Below are 20,389 nucleotides of genomic sequence, written 5' to 3' on the forward strand. Positions count from 1 at the left end.
GATTCCCAAGGTGACATTGGGGTAATCCATGCATAGGGGTTGATGCATGTTCTCGCCTTTGTTTCTCCGGTAGAAATCTTGGGGCACTCTTTGAGATTCTTTGTGTTGGATTGAGTATTATGAATCTGAAATTATTTGGTGTTATTTTAGTACGAACTCTTGGAAAGATCGATCGGAAAGAATAGCTTTGAGGTGGTTTCGTACCCTACAAACAATTTCTTCTTATGTTCTCCGCTAGATAGGAACTTCGGAGTGATTCTTCATCGCACTTTGAGGGATGGTTATATGATCCAATTATATTAGCATTGTTGAGAGATTGCACTAGTGAAAGTACAGGCCCTAGGCCTTGTTTTCAAGCATTGCAATACTGTTTGTGCTCATTTTTATCAATTGCTACCTTGCTATTTTTATTTATTCAGATTATAAAAATATATTTCTACCATCCATATTACACTTTTATCACCATCTCTTCGCCGAACTAGTGCACCTATACAAATTACCATTGTATTTGGTGTGTTGGGGACACAAGAGACTTTTTATTATTTGGTTGCAGGGTTGTTTGAGAGAGACCATCTTCATCCTATGCCTCCCACAGATTGATAAACCTTAGGTCATCCACTTGAGGAAAAATTGCTACTGTCCTACAAAACTCTGCGCTTGGAGGCCCAACACGTGTCTACAAGAATAAAGTTGCGTAGTAGACATCACTCCATCGCAACAAGAAAATCCTCAGGTTGAGGCTTCTGCTCAGCCTACTGAAGAGAATGCCAGCACTGCTGATGAAAATCAGACTGCTGAAGAAACTGAAAGTATGAGGGCTGCTGAAGAAATTCCAGTGAAGAAACTGCTAGGGCAACCTCCAATGTTGCACCTGAAGAACAAACCAGGCCAGTCGAAGCATCTGCTACTGCGCCTGAGGAAACTAAACATGCCAGGGCAATTGCATCAGTTGTGCCTGAAGAAACACCAATTTCATCTGATCCTCCTGCAAAGTCATCACAGATGAAAAGTATCAACCTTCCTTCTGCATCAGAAGCGGAGAAGACCAAAGCTGCGAACAGGGCAGCAGTGACGAAAAGGAAAGCATCTGCCACTGCAGAGTCTTCAGCTCCTAAGAAAATGAAGATTCTGACAAGCTCATACACTAACCTCATTGATGTTGTTCCTCTCTCAAGCATGCCATCAAAGGAGATTGTTCCCTTTGGTGAGGAATATGTCATTCCAGATGACAGTGATGAAGAGAATCCTTCTGCTGCTTCTACGGTGCAGTTGGATGAAGAAATTGAAGTGGATGATATCCCTTCAACTCCACTGGTATCATCGCCCATGCCTCAATTCACAGCTGAAGAGGTAGGCGTTGAAGAAATTGATGAAGAAGATGAGGATGTGGACATTGGGTCTACTACACCAGTTCTGAACGATGATTGTTGGGAAAGTCATCATCCCAATTCACCATTGACCACACCTCTGCATCAAGTTCCTCAGTCCCCTATACAGACTGAAGAAATTCATATGGGCTCTGAAGGACATCAAACATCACTTCACTCTATTCCTGAAGAAGTTCCAGCCGCTAGTGCTAAAGAAATGGAGGCCAAGGCTGCTGCTAATGAAACTGCTACTAAAATTCCTCAGCATGTGGCTCCAGAGGTTCTGCATCAAGAGGTTGTGAAGACTTCAACTGTTAATCTTCAGCCCAAGCCACAGAATCCTCATACCAGGAAGCAGAAACTCAAAGCTGATGATTTCCTTGCTGGGCATCATTTCTTCACAGATTACAATCCTTATGACTCTGCAAGACTTCGACACAAGCGCTTCTGGACAGCTAGCCAAATGAACTTCTATTCCTCACTACTTTTCGATAAGGATAAGATATTTGACCACGAGCAAATTCCTCATGTGGATATGGAGTCTCTTCCGTGCTTCACCCCTGTCCTCAGTGTTCTTCATGATGCTGGGCTACTCAACTTCTGCACCGACATCTGCGACTGGAATGAAGAACTCATTCTTCAATTCTATGCAACACTGCACATCACTAGAAATGTTGAAGATGTGAATTTATGGGTGCTAGACTGGATGTCTGAAAATACTCATTACAAAGCACGGGCCTCTGAATTGCTTCACGCCGTCCTAGTCAGTCCTCCCACTGAAGGTGCAAGACTCATCTATGCAGAACCCGAACTCTCAAATCACTTGATGCAAGTGCTGATGAAGCCATTGAAGCCTGGCCAAACTCTAAGGACCACATTCCTCGTGAAGGAATTACTCTATGTGCCAAGGACAGTTTTTCGCATATTGACCAAAACCCTCAGTCCAATCAAGGGCCACAACTCTGATTAAGAAGAGGTTGTTGGCATAATGAAGAATCTGCTGTTCAGTATCATTCATGGTATTACTATCAACAACCATGATTTCTTCATGAGGACTTTGGCCAATGATGCATTGTCGCCTTTTGAGTTGAAGCCTTATGCTCCCTGGATCATGAAATTCATCAGATCAAGGTCATCAATTCATTATAAGGCTGATTTTCAAAATCATCTCAGCTATTTGCCCCCTATTGAAGTCCTCAAAAGGACTATTTCCTCAGCTGATGAGAAGGGCAAGGCTGCTGTTATTGATGAAGGCCCACGTCCATTGGATGGACAGTTTCGCAAAGCTGCATCCTATTCCACCAATGATGACTCTGCAACACAAGATTCTGCCGCAAAAGCTTCAAACCAAATCCTCAAGCTACTGCTCCGCGTGTGATGACTGACCGTGAGCTTCTCCTCAGTCTTCATCAGAAAGTTGATCGAAACCACAAGTGGGTCAAGCGTAAATTTGGTGCAATTCTTCAGAACATGACAGTCACACAAAATTCAGTGAAGAAGAACCACTACTACTTGCATCAAGTCTTCGACCACACTTGAGCCATTCTTTCACAACACTACAGTGCTGAAGATCTCAAGGAGATGGACTTTCAACAGGACTTTGACTGGTCTCACCCACCTTCGAAGAAATTCAAGAAGGTCAAAGTTCCTCAACTGGTCGCCAGTTCATATTACTCATCGCGCGAGACAGATGAAGCTGAAGACTTGGACAACACCGCGGTAGGCCCCACCTCAACGGACGACCCCAACAATGTTGGCCCTCCTCCATCGACCTCATGATGATATTCTTCGGGGGCGTTAGTCCTCATTTTTCTGTCCCTTTTTGTCATTGGATGACAAAGGGGGAAAATTTTGAGTTAGTCTTCAAGCGGGTCTATTATATGGGCGTTTTTTTGGTTAAGTTACAACTCTTGCTCTTCTGAGGTGTTTGATCTGATGAGTTGTAAACTTAAGTCCTATGGTGCTCTGACTCTTTTTCAACTGCTTTTCTGCATGCTTATTCCTCAAGTACCTTAACGCACGCATGTTGAATTCGTCAGAGTCCATATTTCATCATGCATTTCAAATTCTTCATATCATATGTCAAATGCGTGTATTTTTTCCAGAGTACGCCAAAGGCGTACCATATTTTTATAGAAGGGGAGCAAAAAATTTCAAGAAGATCTAGCGCACTGCAAACAGAGCTCGATCGAACACCTACACCCACACCTAATACAGCACTAAGGCGGCTCTCTCGCTAACTGATTTAGACCTCCTGCTCCGGCCATCCGCCATTCCTTAGTCTCGTCGATAATTTGCGCCTTCAGTTGCATAGGTTGAAGTTGTTGGTGCACTCTGCCAAAAACCCTTACATTCCGCTGTTTCCATATAGCCCATGTCGTCGCCATGAATAAGGAGTCAAATCCCTTCGTCTCGCTCCTCCGAAGAGTTCTTCTGGCATGCTCCCACCATTGGGTTGGGGTATAGTCCGCGGTCAGGGCGGCAATGCTCAATCCGAAGTGATCAAGGACCAGATGCCAAACCTCACTGGCATATGGGCAGTGGATTAGAATGTGATCAATTCTGTCCTCATCTTGTAGACAAGTGAAGCAGGGGGAGGTCTCTTCCTATAAACCATGACGTGCCTGCCGATCCAAGGTCCACACTCTGCGCTGCGAGGCCAGCCAAAGAAAAATCTTGCATTTCAATGGTGCCCAGGACTTCCAAATGAGAGGGGCCGGTTGGGAGTAGGTGAGGCCCCTACACAGTCTCTCGTAGGTAGAACTCACGGAGTAAGTGCCTGACTTGTCGGACGGCCAGGTGAAGGTGTCTGGACGCGTCTCATCCCTTGCGACGAGGGAGATGGCCTGAGCTTGGAGCCCCACGGCCGAATTTCGAAGAAGTGCATCCAGCCTCTTAAATGGATCAAAGATCGCATGATCGCAGGTCCATGCCTCCTGAACGGCCTGCTCGAAACCGTGCATCTTAACCCAGAAGTTCTCGAACCTGAATCATCGCTTTGGGCACCCCACGGCATTGGAGGACAAGTGTAATGGGGCGGGGTCCGAAACCCCAGAAAAGAGAGCTTGAAGGAGACAATCAGGAAAGGCCAACTCCCAATCCACTGAGACAAGCACTCGGTCAATCTTGGTGAATGTTGGGTTATCCCGCTCATTGGACCAAGTGAAGCTGCGCCCATGCATGTACATGTCCTTCAACTCGTGGTCGTCCACAAAACTCCGAAACCTGTTCATAGTGCTCCTGTTCAGATTGTCGTTGCTCTTCTTGCTTGCCCGAAGGATCATGTTAAAATCGCCCAACACCATCCATTGCCCGGGATACAGAACGCGGTGTGCCCTCAGCTCGTTAAGGAATGCGAGCTTCTCGTCATCACCCTGTGGCCCATAGACTCCGGTGATCCACCAAGAGTTACCCTCCCTCGTATGCACACACCGGTGATGCTATGAGTGTCCAGCACCAAGCAATCCACATCCAACACCGTGGAATCCCAAGCTAACAACACACCACCACGAGTATCCGACACCGGCAAGTAAGAGAACCCATCAAAATATGGTCTTACACATTGCATCACATCATATTGATCGATTACATGAAGTTTTGTCTCTTGGAAGCACACCAAATTGACTTTCACCGCCTCCACGAATGCCCTAACCGCCTTCCTTTTTCCGAGATTGTTGAGTCCCCGCACGTTCCAACAAAGCACCTCCGGTTTGTGATCCATGAACCAATAGAACGCCAACACCCTACCACCCAAGCTCCGAGCATCAACGGATGAGCACGACCGTGGTGTCAGCCCTCTCCAGCTCAGCCCTGCACGGCATTGTCTTGCCGAAGATTGCCGTAAATACCCTCACGTGTTGCTCCCTGAGAGGCGAGTCGAACATCCCCCTGAGCTCATGAACCCTCTCGTCGTCCACCTGGAGATCTTCAGCCGCGATGCCGAGAGCACCGAGGAGCACATTTTCTGCAGGAGAGACCTTGGACGTGTGATGTGCCAAGCGCTTGGCAGCACGCGTGGTGCGCCTTGGCGTGAAGGGCTCTGCCTCTGGGCGTAACTGTGTCGCCTGGACCTCACGGATAAGCGGTGGCGCAAGTCGCTGAATGATGATGGTGCAGAACGCCTTCAGTTTCTGGTATGCTTCGGCTTTCGAGCAGACATGCCTTCTGTTCCGTCTGACATAGGAGCTAAACCTGTGCATGCTCAGCTCCATAATCGAGGCATGCACACCAATCGCAGCCTCCCCACTTGGTTCCATGGCGGGGCCCTCCATCGAAATCGTAGCCACCAGCAGCTCTGGATCCGAGTTAACCGTGGCGCCAAGGGTGGGCAACAACAGAGGCTGGGGGCACGTCCTGCACCGGGCTGTCCTCGGGGTGCTCCCTGACAACCAGCGCCAGCCTATCGGGCGAGGCAACGCGGGGGACAGGCTATGTCGTTTCAACCAAGGGTGGGGCCAGCGGATCCCCCCCCCCAACAGCTCCGGGCCCACCCGCAGCTCTAATCCCAAAGGGGATGGGACATCTGTCGCATGGCCAAGCTCCACTGACTAAGGCCCCACCTGATCCGTGCCAGTCACCTGCTCTGATCCCGGAGCGGGAAGGGTTCCCGCCGGGCCGCCATGCACCTCCAATCACGGGCGCTCCTCCTTGTCCTCCGCGCCCTCCAGCTGGGGTGCGCCACCAATCAGCAACTCCTTCTGGGGGGCGTCATCCACCTACCTCCTGTGGGCCCTTGTCGGGGAAGGCACCACGACCGCGGACGCCAGAGTTATCCTCGGCTGGCGCGACTCATCGTCCGGATTCAAACTTGGGGTTTCCTGATTGGCCATAGCCGGGGCGGCCATCAGCATGGTCCCATCCGGTGATTCTCGGGTCCCCAAAGCAGCTTCACCCAACGGATCTTCCAGCCTGTCCACGGCCCTATCTTCTGCTGCACGTCACGTCAGCCGGTCAAAAGTAGAGACCCTGCCAAAATCTGATCCCTGACAGCTATGGCGGAGGCGGGGGGAGCCGCGGCGGTGACTCCATGCACGTCAGGCGCCAATCCTGTGCCGCCTGATACTGGGCATGGCCGGCGCCGCCACCCTGACGGCCGCCGCCCCCGACGCCACTGCCGCTGCCTACCTGGAAGCCCCTGGTGTCCCGCACGTCAAACTGCCAATCGCGCCTCTGTGTGACCGGGCCTCCACCGCCGACCATCTCATCTTCCTCTGGGATCCCGCTCTGGCCGCTGTCGGAGGAGGAACCACCCAAGAACCATGGCTCCTCCGCCAGCGAGAACTCCGTGACCTCGGTAAGATGAATGAGCACCTTGTACTGCAGAACCGCCGGGACCTCCATTTGCGGCTGCGGCCCTGGCTTCGGGATCGTCAGCCAGCGTAGGGTGGGGATCGCCTCCGGGTCCGGCGTCCATGCCGAGAGCTTGAAGGAGGAAAGGTTTCTCCTCGAGCTCGTCTCCGGAGCAATGGAATCCACCAAGCACGAGGGAACCAGGAGCCTCTCAACCACCTCGCGGTCCCAAGCATGAGGGGGGATGACCTCGATTTCCAGCAGCACCTTGTATCTCAACACCGCATGAGTGGCCTACGCTTGCCTGTTCCACTGACGAAAGAACAGCCGCACGCCCCTGTGGTCGACCGCAGGCAAGGCCGCCATCCTGTTCCTATGCTCCGGGCGCGCGAAGACGATGAGGAAATCTTCCGGCCGGTAGCGATGCACCGAGACCCACTGAGCCTCAATCCCGGCCTTGACGTTGAGAGCTTCGAGGACGAACTCCGGCGAGATGTCCCTTCTAGCACCAGCGGTGTAGGCCACCATGGATAACTACAGACGCTGCTCGAGCTCTTCCAGCGACTGCGAGTGCCTCACTATGCAAACCTCCTCCGGGTCGAACACCGTGTCTAGGGGCAGGACGAGCCGCGGCGCCGGAAGCCGGGGCCACACCGAGGCACCAGCAGCCGCAACGGGGGGCGACGGCGGCGGGGGGGCGGAGGGTCACGGCGTGGACCGACAGTAGCGCTGCCCGGCATCCGAGCCCGACTGCCCGCGGAAGCACCACCAGCGCCACGGCGGGCCACCTTGGCCACCACCTGCCGGCGGAGCTCATCCGGCGGTGTCGGACTGCGGGGGCGCGTACAACCACTGGAGTCATGCCCCGGCAGACCGCACCGGATGCAGACCTCGGCGTTGGTGCAGTCCCGACGGAAGTGGCCCTCCTTGAAGCAGCGGAAGCAGAGCCCGGACATCTCCGGGGACACCTCGCGGCGAGGCTGCAGCTGGGGCCGGGGCTGCCTCTCCTGTTGGGACGACGGCGCGTGGTGATGCCTCCACTTGGACCTCCTGGACGGCGGGGGCTGGACCCAGGGAACCTCGAGCCGGCGCCCACTCTCGGCGGCTCGCGGGCCAGAGAAGATCTCGGCCTGCTCCAGGGAGGAGGAGGAGGCCGAACCAGATGACAAACCGAGCCCCGACACCACGGGCCGGTCACCTGCCAGGCGCGGAGAAGCAGACGGGGAGCGCAGCCATGGCGGAAGGAGGGGGTGGGTGGCCGTCACGGCCGGAGCGGCAGGCGACGAGGAGTAGTGGACGCCGGCGTCGGAGTGACGCACGGCGGGCTCGCGAGCGGGGGGAGGGGAGCGGGCTCTCGCGAGAGAGAGGAGAGAGAGGGGGGGGCTCAAAAATGCGTGTATGAATTACAAGATATAGGGGGAGATCTCCATGATTCTACTCAACAATGTGCATTTGCTATTCAAAGAAAATTCCTCAAATACGCACATCTTCAGGGGATTTCTTCTATATCTTGCAATCAAATTCCTCAATTTCAGTATTTACACTTCATATGTTTATCCCCGTTGAAACTTAACCTATATTGTAATCAATCACCAAAAAGGGGGAGATTGTAAGTGCATCTAGTACCCCTTAGTGATTTTGGTGTATTGAAAACTTATAGGTTAAGGGACTAATGTGTTTGTGAGTGTACACAAGTCTATAAGTCTATGAGGAGTTTGATATTTACAGTCAAAGTCGACCCCTAAAAATGAATGTCTTCAGCTGAAGACTTTGGTTTTCTTGAAGACTTTGAAAGTGAAGAAATTGGTGTGACCTTGAAGACTTGATATTCAAGCGAGGATTATGAAGCATGAAGACTTTTGTTTTTGTAGTTTTATTTTCTCTTTCTTAAGTCATAGGAAACACCGTACTATTAAAGGGGGTCAAGGTAAGGAAAAGTTTTCAAGTGATGCTTATCTCAAAATCCTACACCTACCCAATCCTTTCGAGTGAAGCCATTGGAAATCTCATACAACTCAGTCAATTTCTTCAGTGACAGAGACAAAGATCTTCTGTTCTCTGAGGAATTTTTTCTGACTGAGGAGTTAGGAATTCGCCTGTGCGGATTGCCTACAAGTGAGGAACATGATAGCCCTGAGGAATTTGAGAGCTCAAATATCCGACCGTTGTTCTGCTACGCGCCAGTTGTCCCAAAATATCTACCTACCTAACGGTCATATCATTGAAGGGCATTTATGTCTTATCATGTCAGGCTGCTCCCTAGGCTATAAATAGCCGCCCCCTACAACCACTAGCTGGTTGGCTGCTGCTACCTCTTGAGCACTGCGTTGGTTTTCCCTTGAAGAGGAAAGGGTGATGCAGCAAAGTAACGTAAGTATTTCCCTCAGTTTTTGAGAACCAAGGTATCAATCCAGTAGGAGGGCACACACGAGTCCCTCGCACCTACACAAACAAATAAATCCTCGCAACCAACGTGATAAGGGGTTGTCAATCCCCACACGGTCACTTACGAGAGTGAGATCTGATAGATCTGATAAGATAATATTTTTGGTATTTTTATGATAAAGATGCAAAGTAAAATAGAAGTCAACAAAAATAACTAAGTGTTGGAAGATTAATATGATGGAAAATAGACCCGGGGGCCATAGGTTTCACTAGTGGCTTCTCTTAAGAGCATAAGTATTACGGTGGGTGAACAAATTATTGTTGAGCAATTGACAGAATTGAGCATAGTTATGAGAATATATAGGTATGATCATGTATATAGGCATCACGTCCGAGACAAGTAGACCGACTCCTGCCTGCATCTACTACTATATACTCCACACATCGACCGCTATCCAGCATGCATCTAGAGTATTAAGTTCATAAGAACAGAGTAACGCTTTAAGCAAGATGACATGATGTAGAGGGATAAACTCATGCAATATGATATAAACCCCATCTTTTTATCCTCGATGGCAACAATACAATACGTGCCTTGCTGCCCCTGCTGTCACTGGGAAAGGACACCGCAAGATTGAACCCAAAGCTAAGCACTTCTCCCATTGCAAGAAAGATCAATCTAGTAGGCCAAACCAAACTGATAATTCGAAGAGACTTGCAAAGATAACCAATCATACATAAAAGAATTCAGAGAAGATTCAAATATTGTTCATAGATAAACTTGATCATAAACCTACAATTCATCGGTCTCAACAAACACACCGCAAAAGAAGATTACATCGAATAGATCTCCACGAGAGAGGGGGAGAACATTGTATTGAGATCCAAAAAGAGAGAAGAAGCCATCTAGCTAATAACTATGGACCCGAAGGGCTGAGGTAAACTACTCACACATCATCGGAGAGGCTATGGTGTTGATGTAGAAGCCCTCCGTGATCGATGCCCCCTCCGGCGGAGCTCCAGAACAGGCCCCAAGATGGGATCTCACGGGTACAGAAGGTTGCGGCGGTGGAATTAGGTTTTTGGCTCCGTATCTGGTAGTTTGGGGGTACGTAGGTATATATAGGAGGAAGGAGTACGTCGGTGGAGCAACAGGGGGCCCACGAGGGTGGAGGGCGCGTCTGGGGGGGTAGGCGCGCCCCCCTACCTCGTGTCCTCCTGGTTGACGTCTTGACGTAGGGTCCAAGTCCTCTGGATCACGTTCGTTCCGAAAATCACATTCCCGAAGGTTTCATTCGTTTGGACTCCGTTTGATATTCTTTTTCTGCGAAACTCTGAAATAGGCAAAAAAACAGCAATTCTGGGCTGGGCCTCCGGTTAATAGGTTAGTCCCAAAAATAATATAAAAGTGTATAATAAAGCCCAATAATGTCCAAAACAGAATATAATATAGCATGGAGCAATAAAAAATTATAGATACGTTGGAGACATATCAAGCATCCCCAAGCTTAATTCCTGCTCGTCCTCGAGTAGGTAAATGATAAAAACAGAATTTTTGATGTGGAATGCTACTTGGCATAATTTCAATGTAATTCTTCTTAATTGTGGTATGAATATTCAGATCCGAAAGATTCAAGACAAAAGTTTAATATTGACATAAAAATAATAATACTTCAAGCATACTAACTAAGCAATTATGTCTTCTCAAAATAACATGGCCAAAGAAAGTTATCCCTACAAAATCATATAGTCTGGCTATGCTCTATCTTCACCACACAAAATATTTAAATCATGCACAACCCCGATGACAAGCCAAGCAATTGTTTCATACTTTTAGTGTTCTCAAAAATTTTCAATCTTCACGCAATACATGAGCATGAGCCATGGACATAGCACTATATGTGGAATAGAATGGTGGTTGTGGAGAAGACAAAAAAGGAGAAGATAGTCTCACATCAACTAGGCATATCAACGGGCTATAGAGATGCCCATCAATAGATATCAGTGTGAGTGAGTAGGGATTGCCATGCAACGGATGCACTAGAGCTATAAGTATATGAAAGCTCAACAAAAGAAACTAAGTGGGTGTGCATCCAACTCGCTTGCTCACGAAGACCTAGGGCATTTTGAGGAAGCCCGTCATTGGAATATACAAGCCAAGTTCTATAATGAAAAATTCCCACTAGTATATGAAAGTGATATCATAGGAGACTCTCTATCATGAAGATAATGGTGCTACTTTGAAGCACAAGTGTCGTAAAAGGATAGTAAAATTGTCCCTTCTCTCTTTTTCTCTCAATTTTTTTTATTTGGGCCTTTTTTTTTATGGCCTCTTTTTTTCCGTCCGGAGTCTCATCCCGACTTGTGGGGGAATCATAGTCTCCATCATCCTTTCCTCACTTGGGACAATGCTCTAAAAATGATGATCATCACACTTTTATTTACTTACAACTCAACAATTACAACTCAATACTTAGAACAAAATATGACTCTATGTGAATGCCTCCGGCGGTGTACCGGGATATGCAATGAATCAAGAGTGACATGTATGAAAGAATTATGAATGGTGGCTTTTCCACAAATACAATGTCAACTACATGATCATGCGAAGCAATATGACAATGATGGAGTGTGTCATAGTAAACGAAACGGTGGTAAGTTGCATGGCAATATATCTCGGAATGGCTATGGAAATGCCATGATAGGTAGGTATGGTGGCTGTTTTGAGGAAGGTATATGGTGGGTGTATGATACCGGCGAAAAGTGCGCGGTATTAGAGAGGCTAGCAATGGTGGAAGGAGGAAAAGTGCGTATAATCCATGGACTCAACATTAGTCATAAAGAACTCATATACTTATTGTAAAAATCTACAAGTTATCAAAGCAAAGTATTACGCGCATGCTCCTAGGGGGATAGATTGGTAGGAGAAGACCATCGCTCGTCCCCGACCGCCACTCATAAGGAAGACAGTCAATAAATAAATCATGCTCCGACTTCATCACATAATGGTTCACCATACGTGCATGCTACGGGAATCACAAACTTTAATACAAGTATTTCTCAAATTAAAAACTACTCAACCAGCATGACTCTAATATCACCATATTCATATCTCAAAACAATTATCTAGTATCAAACTTCTCATAATATTCAACACACTCATAAGAATTATTTTTTCTTACTAATCTTGAATGCCTATTATTGTCAAAGCAAACTACCATGCTGTTTTGTAGGACTCTCAAAATAATCTAAGTGAAGCATGAGAGAACAATAGTTTCTATAAAACAAATCCACCACCATGCTCTAAAAGATATAAGTGAAGCACTAGAGCAAAAACTATATAACTCAAAAGATATAAGTGAAGCACATAGAGTATTCTAATAATTTCCGAATCAAGTGTGTCTCTCTCAAAAGGTGTGTACAGCAAGGATGATTGTGGTAAACTAAAAAACAAAGACTCAAATCATACAAGACGCTCCAAGCAAAACACATATCATGTGGTGAATAAAAATATAGCTCCAAGTAAAGTTACCGATGGAAGTAGACGAAAGAGGGGGTGCCTTCCGGGGCATCCCCAAGCTTTGGCTTTTAGGTGTCCTTAGATTATATTGGGGGTGCCATGGGCATCCCCAAGCTTAGGCTCTTGCCACTCCTTGTTCCATAATCCATCAAATCTTTCACCCAAAACTTGAAAACTTCACAACACAAAACTCAGCAGAAAATCTCGTGAGCTCCGTTAGCGAAAGAAAACAAAAGACCACTTCAAGGTACTGTAATGAACTCATTCTTTATTTATATTGGTGTTAAACCTACTGTATTCCAACTTCTCTATGGTTTATAAACTATTTTACTAGCCATAGATTCATCAAAATAAGCAAACAACACACGAAAAACAGAATCTGTCAAAAAACAGAACAATCTGTAGTAATCTGTAACTAACGCAAACTTCTGAAACTCCAAAAATTCAGCCAAAATAGGACGACCTAGAAAAATTGTTTATTAATCAGCAGAAATTGGAATCAATATTTTATCACGTTCTGGTGATTTTTAATAATTATTTTTGTGAACAGAAAGTTTCTGGAATTTACAGCAAGATCAAATAACTATCATCCAAGAAGATCCTATAGGTTTAACTTGGCACAAACACTAATTAAAACATAAAAATGTTGGGGAACATAGTAATTTCAAAAAAAATCCTACGCACACGCAAGATCATGGTGATGCATAGCAACGAGAGGGGAGAGTGTTGTCTACGTACCCTCGTAGACCGAAAGCGGAAGCGTTAGCACAACGCGGTTGATGTAGTCGTACGTCTTCACGATCCGACCGATCAAGTACCGAACGCACGGCACCTCCGAGTTCAGCACACGTTCAGCCTGATGACGTCCCTCGAACTCCGATCCAGTCGAGTGTTGAGGGAGAGTTTCGTCGGCACGACGGCGTGGTGACTATGATGATGTTCTACCGACGCAGGGCTTCGCCTAAGCACCGCTACGATATTATCGAGGTGGACTATGGTGGAGGGGGGCACCGCACACGGCTAAAAGATCAATGATAAATTGTTGTGTCTATGGGGTGCCCCCTGCCCCCGTATATAAAGGAGCAAGGGGGGAGAGGCGGCCGGCCAGGAGGGGCGCGCCAGGAGGAGGGGGAGTAATCCTCCTAGTAGGAGTAGGACTCCCCTTTCCTAGTCCAACTAGGAAGAGGGATGGGGGAAGGAAAGAGAGGGAGAGGGAGAGGGAAAGAGGGTCCGCGCCCCCCTCCCCTAGTCCAATTCGGACTCCTCATGGGAGGGGGTGGGCCACCTCCTGGGCTGCTGCCCTCTCTCTCCCCTCAGGCCCACTAAGGCCCAATACTTCCCCGGGGGGTTCCGGTAACCCCTCCGGCACTCCGGTTTTCTCCGAAACCACCCGGAACACTTCCGGTGTCCGAATATAGTCGTCCAATATATCGATCTTTACGTCTCGACCATTTCGAGACTCCTCATCATGTCCGTGATCATATCTGGGACTCCGAACTACCTTCGGTACATCAAAACACAAAAACTCATAATATCGATCGTCGCCGAACTTTAAGCGTGCGGACCCTACGGTTTCGAGAACTATGTAGACATGACCGAGACACGTCTCTGGTCAATAACCAATAGCGGAACCTGGATGCTCATATTGGCTCCCACATATTCTACGAAGATCTTTATCGGTCAAACCGCATAACAACATACGTTGTTCCCTTTGTCATCGGTATGTTACTTGCCCGAGATTCGATCGTCGGTATCTCAATACCTAGTTCAATCTCGTTACCGGCAAGTCTCTTTACTCGTTCCTTAATGCATCATCCCGCAACTAACTCATTAGTTGCATTGCTTGCAAGGCTTATAGTGATGTGCATTACCGAGAGGGCTCGGAGATACCTCTCCGACAATCGGAGTGACAAATCCTAATCTCGATCTATGCCAACCCAACAAGTACCTTTGGAGACACCTATAGAACACCTTTATAATCACCCAGTTACGTTGTGACGTTTGGTAGCACACAAAGTGTTCCTCCGGTATTCGTGAGTTGCATAATCTCATAGTCATAGGAACATGTATAAGTCATGAAGAAAGCAATAGCAATATACTAAACGATCAAATGCTAAGCTAACGGAATGGGTCAAGTCAATCACATCATTCTCTAATGATGTGATCCCGTTAATCAAATGACAACTCATGTCTATGGCTAGGAAACTTAACCATCTTTGATTCAACGAGCTAGTTAAGTAGAGGCATACTAGTGACACTCTATTTGTCTATGTATTCACACATGTACTAAGTTTCCGGTTAATACAATTCTAGCATGAATAATAAACATTTATCATGAAATAAGGAAATATAAATAATAACTTTATTATTGCCTCTAGGGCATATTTCCTTCATAAAACACATCTAACCAGAGGCTAGATCAAAGATTTATTCCTAAATAGAAGCAAAAAGCAAAAAACTAAAAATAAAATTGGGTTGCCTCCCAACAAGCGCTATCGTTTAACGCCCCTAGCTAGGCATAAAAGCAAGGATAGATCTAGGTATTGCCATCTTTGGTAGGCAATCCATAAGTGGCTCTCATGATAGATTCATAAGGTAATTTTATTTTCTTTCTAGGAAAGTGTTCCATGCCTTTCCTTAACGGAAATTGGAATCTAATATTTCCTTCCTTCATATCAATAATTGCACCGATCGTTCTAAGGAAAGGTCTACCAAGAATAATAGGACATGAAGGATTGCAATCCATATCAAGAACAATAAAATCTACGGGCACATAGTTCCTATTTGCAACAATAAGAACATCATTAATTCTTCCCATAGGTTTCTTAATGGTGGAATCCGCAAGGTGCAAGTTTAAAGAGCAATCATCAAAATCACGGAAACCTAACAAATCGCACAAAGTCTTTGGAATCGTGGAAACACTAGGACCCAAATCACACAAAGCATAGCATTCATGATCTTTAATTTTAATTTTAATAGTAGGTTCCCACTCATCATAAAGTTTTCTAGGGATAGAAACTTCCAACTCAAGTTTTTCTTCATAAGATTGCATCAAAGCATCAACGATGTGTTTGGTAAAGGCTTTATTTTGACTATAAGCATGAGGAGAATTTAGCACGGATTGCAACAAGGAAATACAATCTATCAAAGAGCAGTTATCATAATTAAATTCCTTGAAATCCAAAATAGTGGGTTCATTAATATCTAATGTTTTGATCTCTTCAATCCCACTTTTATCAATTTTAGCATCAAGATATAAAAACTCCGAATTTCTGGAACGCCTTCTAGGTAAAGGTGGATCATATTCAGTCCCATCATTATCAAGATTCATATTGCAAAACAAAGATTTAATAGGGGACACATCAATAACCTTTAGATCTTCATCTTTATTTTCAAAGAAACTAGAAGAACACGCTTTCACAAAACAATCTTTCTTAGCACGCATCCTAGCGGTTCTTTCTTTGCACTCATCAATGGAAATTCTCATGGCTTTGAGAGACTCATTGATATCATGCTTAGGTGGAATAGATCTAAGTTTCAAAGAATCAACATCAAGAGAAATTCTATCAACGTTCCTAGCCAATTCATCAACTTTAAGCAATTTTTCTTCAAGCAAAGCATTGAAATTCTTTTGCGAATTCATAAATTCTTTAACACTAGTCTCAAATTCAGAAGGCATCTTATTAAAATTTCCATAAGAATTGTTGTAGGAATTACCATAATTATTAGAGGAATTACTAGGATACGGCCTATGATTAAAGTTTCCTCTATACGCGTTGTTACCGAAATTATTCCTACCAACAAAATTCACATCCATAGATTCATTATTATTCTTAATCAAAGTAGACAAATGCATATCATTAGGATCAGAAGGAACACTCTTAGTAGCAAATAATTTCATAAGTTCATCCATCTTTCCACTCAAAACATTAATTTCTTCTATCGCATGCACTTTTTTATTAGTAGATCTTTCAGTGTGCCATTGAGAATAATTAACCATAATATTATCTAGGAGTTTAGTAGCTTCTCCTAAAGTGATTTCCATAAAAGTGCCTCCCGCGGCCGAATCTAAAAGATTTCTAGAAGCAAAATTCAATCCGGCATAAAAAATTGTATAATCATCCACAAATTCAAACCATGCGTAGGGCAATTACATATCATTAATTTCATCCTCTCCCAAGCTTGTGCAACATGTTCATGATCAAGTTGCTTAAAATTCATAATATCGTTTCTAAGAGAGATAATCTTAGCGGGAGGAAAATACTATTTTTAGGCAAAGACGAAAACCAAGCTTTAGCACGATATCTAAGCGAAAAAGGAAATAGATTCAATTTAACACTATCATTATCCACATCTTTCTTCTTTTGCATATCACACAAATCAACGAAGCTATTTAGATGGGTAGCCGCATCTTCACTAGGAAGGCCGGCGAATTGATCTTTCATGACAAGATTCAATAAAGCAGTATTGATTTCACAAGATTCAGTATCGGTAAGAGGAGCAATCAGAGTGCTAAGGAAATCATTGTTGTTGGTATTGGTGAAGTCACACAATTTAGTATTATCTTGAGCCATCGTGACAAGCAAGCAATCCAACACACGAGCAAACAAGAAGCAAACAAAAAGGAGGCGAACGGAAAAGAGAGAGGGCGAATAAAACGGCAAGGTGAAGTGGGGGAGAGGAAAACGAGAGGCAAATGGCAAATAATGTAATGTGGGAGATAAGGGTTTGTGATGGGTACTTGGTATGTTGACTTTTGCATAGACTCCCCGGCAACGGCGCCAGAAATCCTTCTTGCTACCTCTTGAGCACTGCGTTGGTTTTCCCTTGAAGAGGAAAGGGTGATGCAGCAAAGTAGCGTAAGTATTTCCCTCAGTTTTTGAGAACCAAGGTATCGATCCAGTAGGAGGCCACGCACGAGTCCCTCGCACCTACACAAACAAATAAATCCTCGCAACCAACGCGATAAGGGGTTGTCAATCCCCACACGGTCACTTACGAGAGTGAGATCTGATAGATATGATAAGATAATATTTTTGGTATTTTTATGATAAAGATGCAAAGTAAAATAGAAGGCAACAAAAATAACTAAGTGTTGGAAGATTAATATGATGGAAAATAGACCCAGGGGCCATAGGTTTCACTAGTGGCTTCTCTCAAGAGCATAAGTATTACGGTGGGTGAACAAATTACTGTTGAGCAATTGACAGAATTGAGCATAGTTATGAGAATATCTAGGTATGATCATGTATATAGGCATCACGTCCGAGACAACTAGACCGACTCCTACCTGCATCTACTACTATTACTCCACACATCGACCGCTATCCAGCATGCATCTAGAGTATTAAGTTCATAAGAACAGAGTAACGCTTTAAGCAAGATGACATGATGTAGAGGGATAAACTCATGCATTATGATATAAACCCCATATTTTTATCCTCGATGGCAACAATACAATACGTGCCTTGCTGCCCCTGCTGTCACTGGGAAAGGACACCGCAAGATTGAACCCAAAGCTAAGCACTTCTCCCATTGCAAGAAAGATCAATCTAGTAGGCCAAACCAAACTGATAAGAGACTTGCAAAGATAACCAATCATACATAAAAGAATTCAGAGAAGATTCAAATATTGTTCATAGATAAACTTGATCATAAACCCACAATTCATCGGTCTCAACAAACACACCGCAAAAGAAGATTACATCGAATAGATCTCCACGAGAGAGGGGGAGAACATTGTATTGAGATCCAAAAAGAGAGAAGAAGCCATCTAGCTAATAACTATGGACCCGAAGGTCTGAGGTAAACTACTCACACATCATCGAAGAGGCTATGGTGTTGATGTAGAAGCCCTCCGTGATCGATGCCCCCTCCGGCGGAGCTCCAGAACAGGCCCCAAGATGGGATCTCACGGGTACAGAAGGTTGCGGCGGTGGAATTAGGTTTTTGGCTCCGTATTTGGTAGTTTGGGGGTACGTAGGCATATATAGGAGGAAGGAGTACGTCGGTGGAGCAACAGGGGGGCCCACGAGGGTGGAGGGCGCGCCTGGGGGGTAGGCGCGCCCCCCTACCTCGTGCCCTCCTGGTTGATGTCTTGACGTAGGGTCCAAGTCCTCTGAATCACGTTCGTTCCGAAAATCACGTTCCCGAAGGTTTCATTCCGTTTGGACTCCGTTTGATATTCTTTTTCTGCGAAACTCTGAAATAGGCAAAAAACAGCAATTCTGGGCTGGGCCTCTGGTTAATAGGTTAGTCCCAAAAATAATATAAAAGTGTATAATAAAGCCCAATAATGTCCAAAACAGAATATAATATAGCATGGAGCAATCAAAAATTATAGATACGTTGGAGACGTATCAGCTGCTCCGAGAGAAACTGGCACTTGTCATTGAGAGCATCCCATCCTCCGAGGACTTTGAGCGAAAATCATCAAGTGAGGAAAACCCAAACCCAAACACCTACAAACCCAAAGTGATTGAGCATCACTGAAGAGATTCTTCCTGTGTGGATCTGACGCTTGTTACCTTTGAGGACTGTGCATCCTCCAGATGGTTAGGCGTCATGGTCTAGAGCATACAAGAGGAAATTGTGGATCACTGAGTGACCGGGTCTGTGAAGGTTTGGAAGTCACCTGAAGACTTACCATGAGTGATTGGGCGAGGTCTGTGTGATCTTATATCAAGGACGGCGAGGACTGTGTGTCCTCAGGTTTAAATACCTAGCCACTCCAACCAGACGTACGACTGTCACAGCAGTTGGAACTGGTCTACCAAATCATCGTCTTCACCAAGCTACTGGTTCTATTTCCTCAACCCTTTCATTTCCTCATTCGTGTGTTGATGCACTTGATCATTACTGTTTGAAGACTTTCTCAATTTCCTCAATCCTAATTCTTCAGTCACTTTGTCTTTAGCCTCCTTATCATGTTTCACGCTACTTGTGCTCTGTGTATGTTTTATTTCATCATGATGACTATGCTACTGCTCTGTTATGCATGCACCTGAGTACTTATTCCACTGCAAGTAGTCAGTGGCTTAGGAAATTCCTCAAGTCGAATTTCCTCAGTGACGAATTTGTAAAAATCGCCTATTCACCCCCCTCTAGTCGATATAACGCACTTTCAATGGCAGTATTCATCCACTTCAAGTTTGGAAGTCTGAGTCCACCCGCCCATTTGGGAGAGAACACGGTCTCCCATGCGACGGCACAATGGCCGCCGGTCGAGCTTGCCTCCGCGCACCACAAGAAACTGCGGCAGATTTTGTTCATTGGTGCGATTGTCTTCTGCGGGAGGTCCAGCGCCATCATCGCGTGCAACGGCACCGCACAGAGCACGGATTGGACTAGCAACATTCTTCCACTCTTGGGCATCTTGGCCGCCTTCCACTTCAGTAGAGCTGCAGCGAGTTGGTCCACTAGGTCGGTTAGTTGGACGTGGGATTGCTTTCGTAGGGCGAGTGGCAATCCTAGGTACTTGCATGGAAAGACTCCTCTCGGGCAGCCTGCCTCCATAGTCTCGATGGAGCATTGTATTGGGTATGCCTCACTTTTAGATAGGTTAACTCGCAGCCCCGACGCTTCACCAAATAGCCTGATTAATGATGCACACGCGTGTAGGTCGAGCTCATTTGTCTTCAAGAAGATCATGACATCGTGGGCGAACATTGATAGACGGTGCTTCAACCCTGTCCTTGCTAGAGGAGCAAGTAAGCCCCTCAAGGTTGCCAATTCGAACATACAATGCAATGGTTGCATGATCTGGATGAAGAGCATTGGAGAGAGAGGGGCACCTTGTCTCAGATCCGTGGTATTGTAAATTGGTCTT

Source organism: Triticum aestivum, chromosome 7D (assembly GCF_018294505.1).
Source record: "Triticum aestivum cultivar Chinese Spring chromosome 7D, IWGSC CS RefSeq v2.1, whole genome shotgun sequence".
In the NCBI taxonomy this organism is placed as follows: domain Eukaryota; kingdom Viridiplantae; phylum Streptophyta; class Magnoliopsida; order Poales; family Poaceae; genus Triticum; species Triticum aestivum.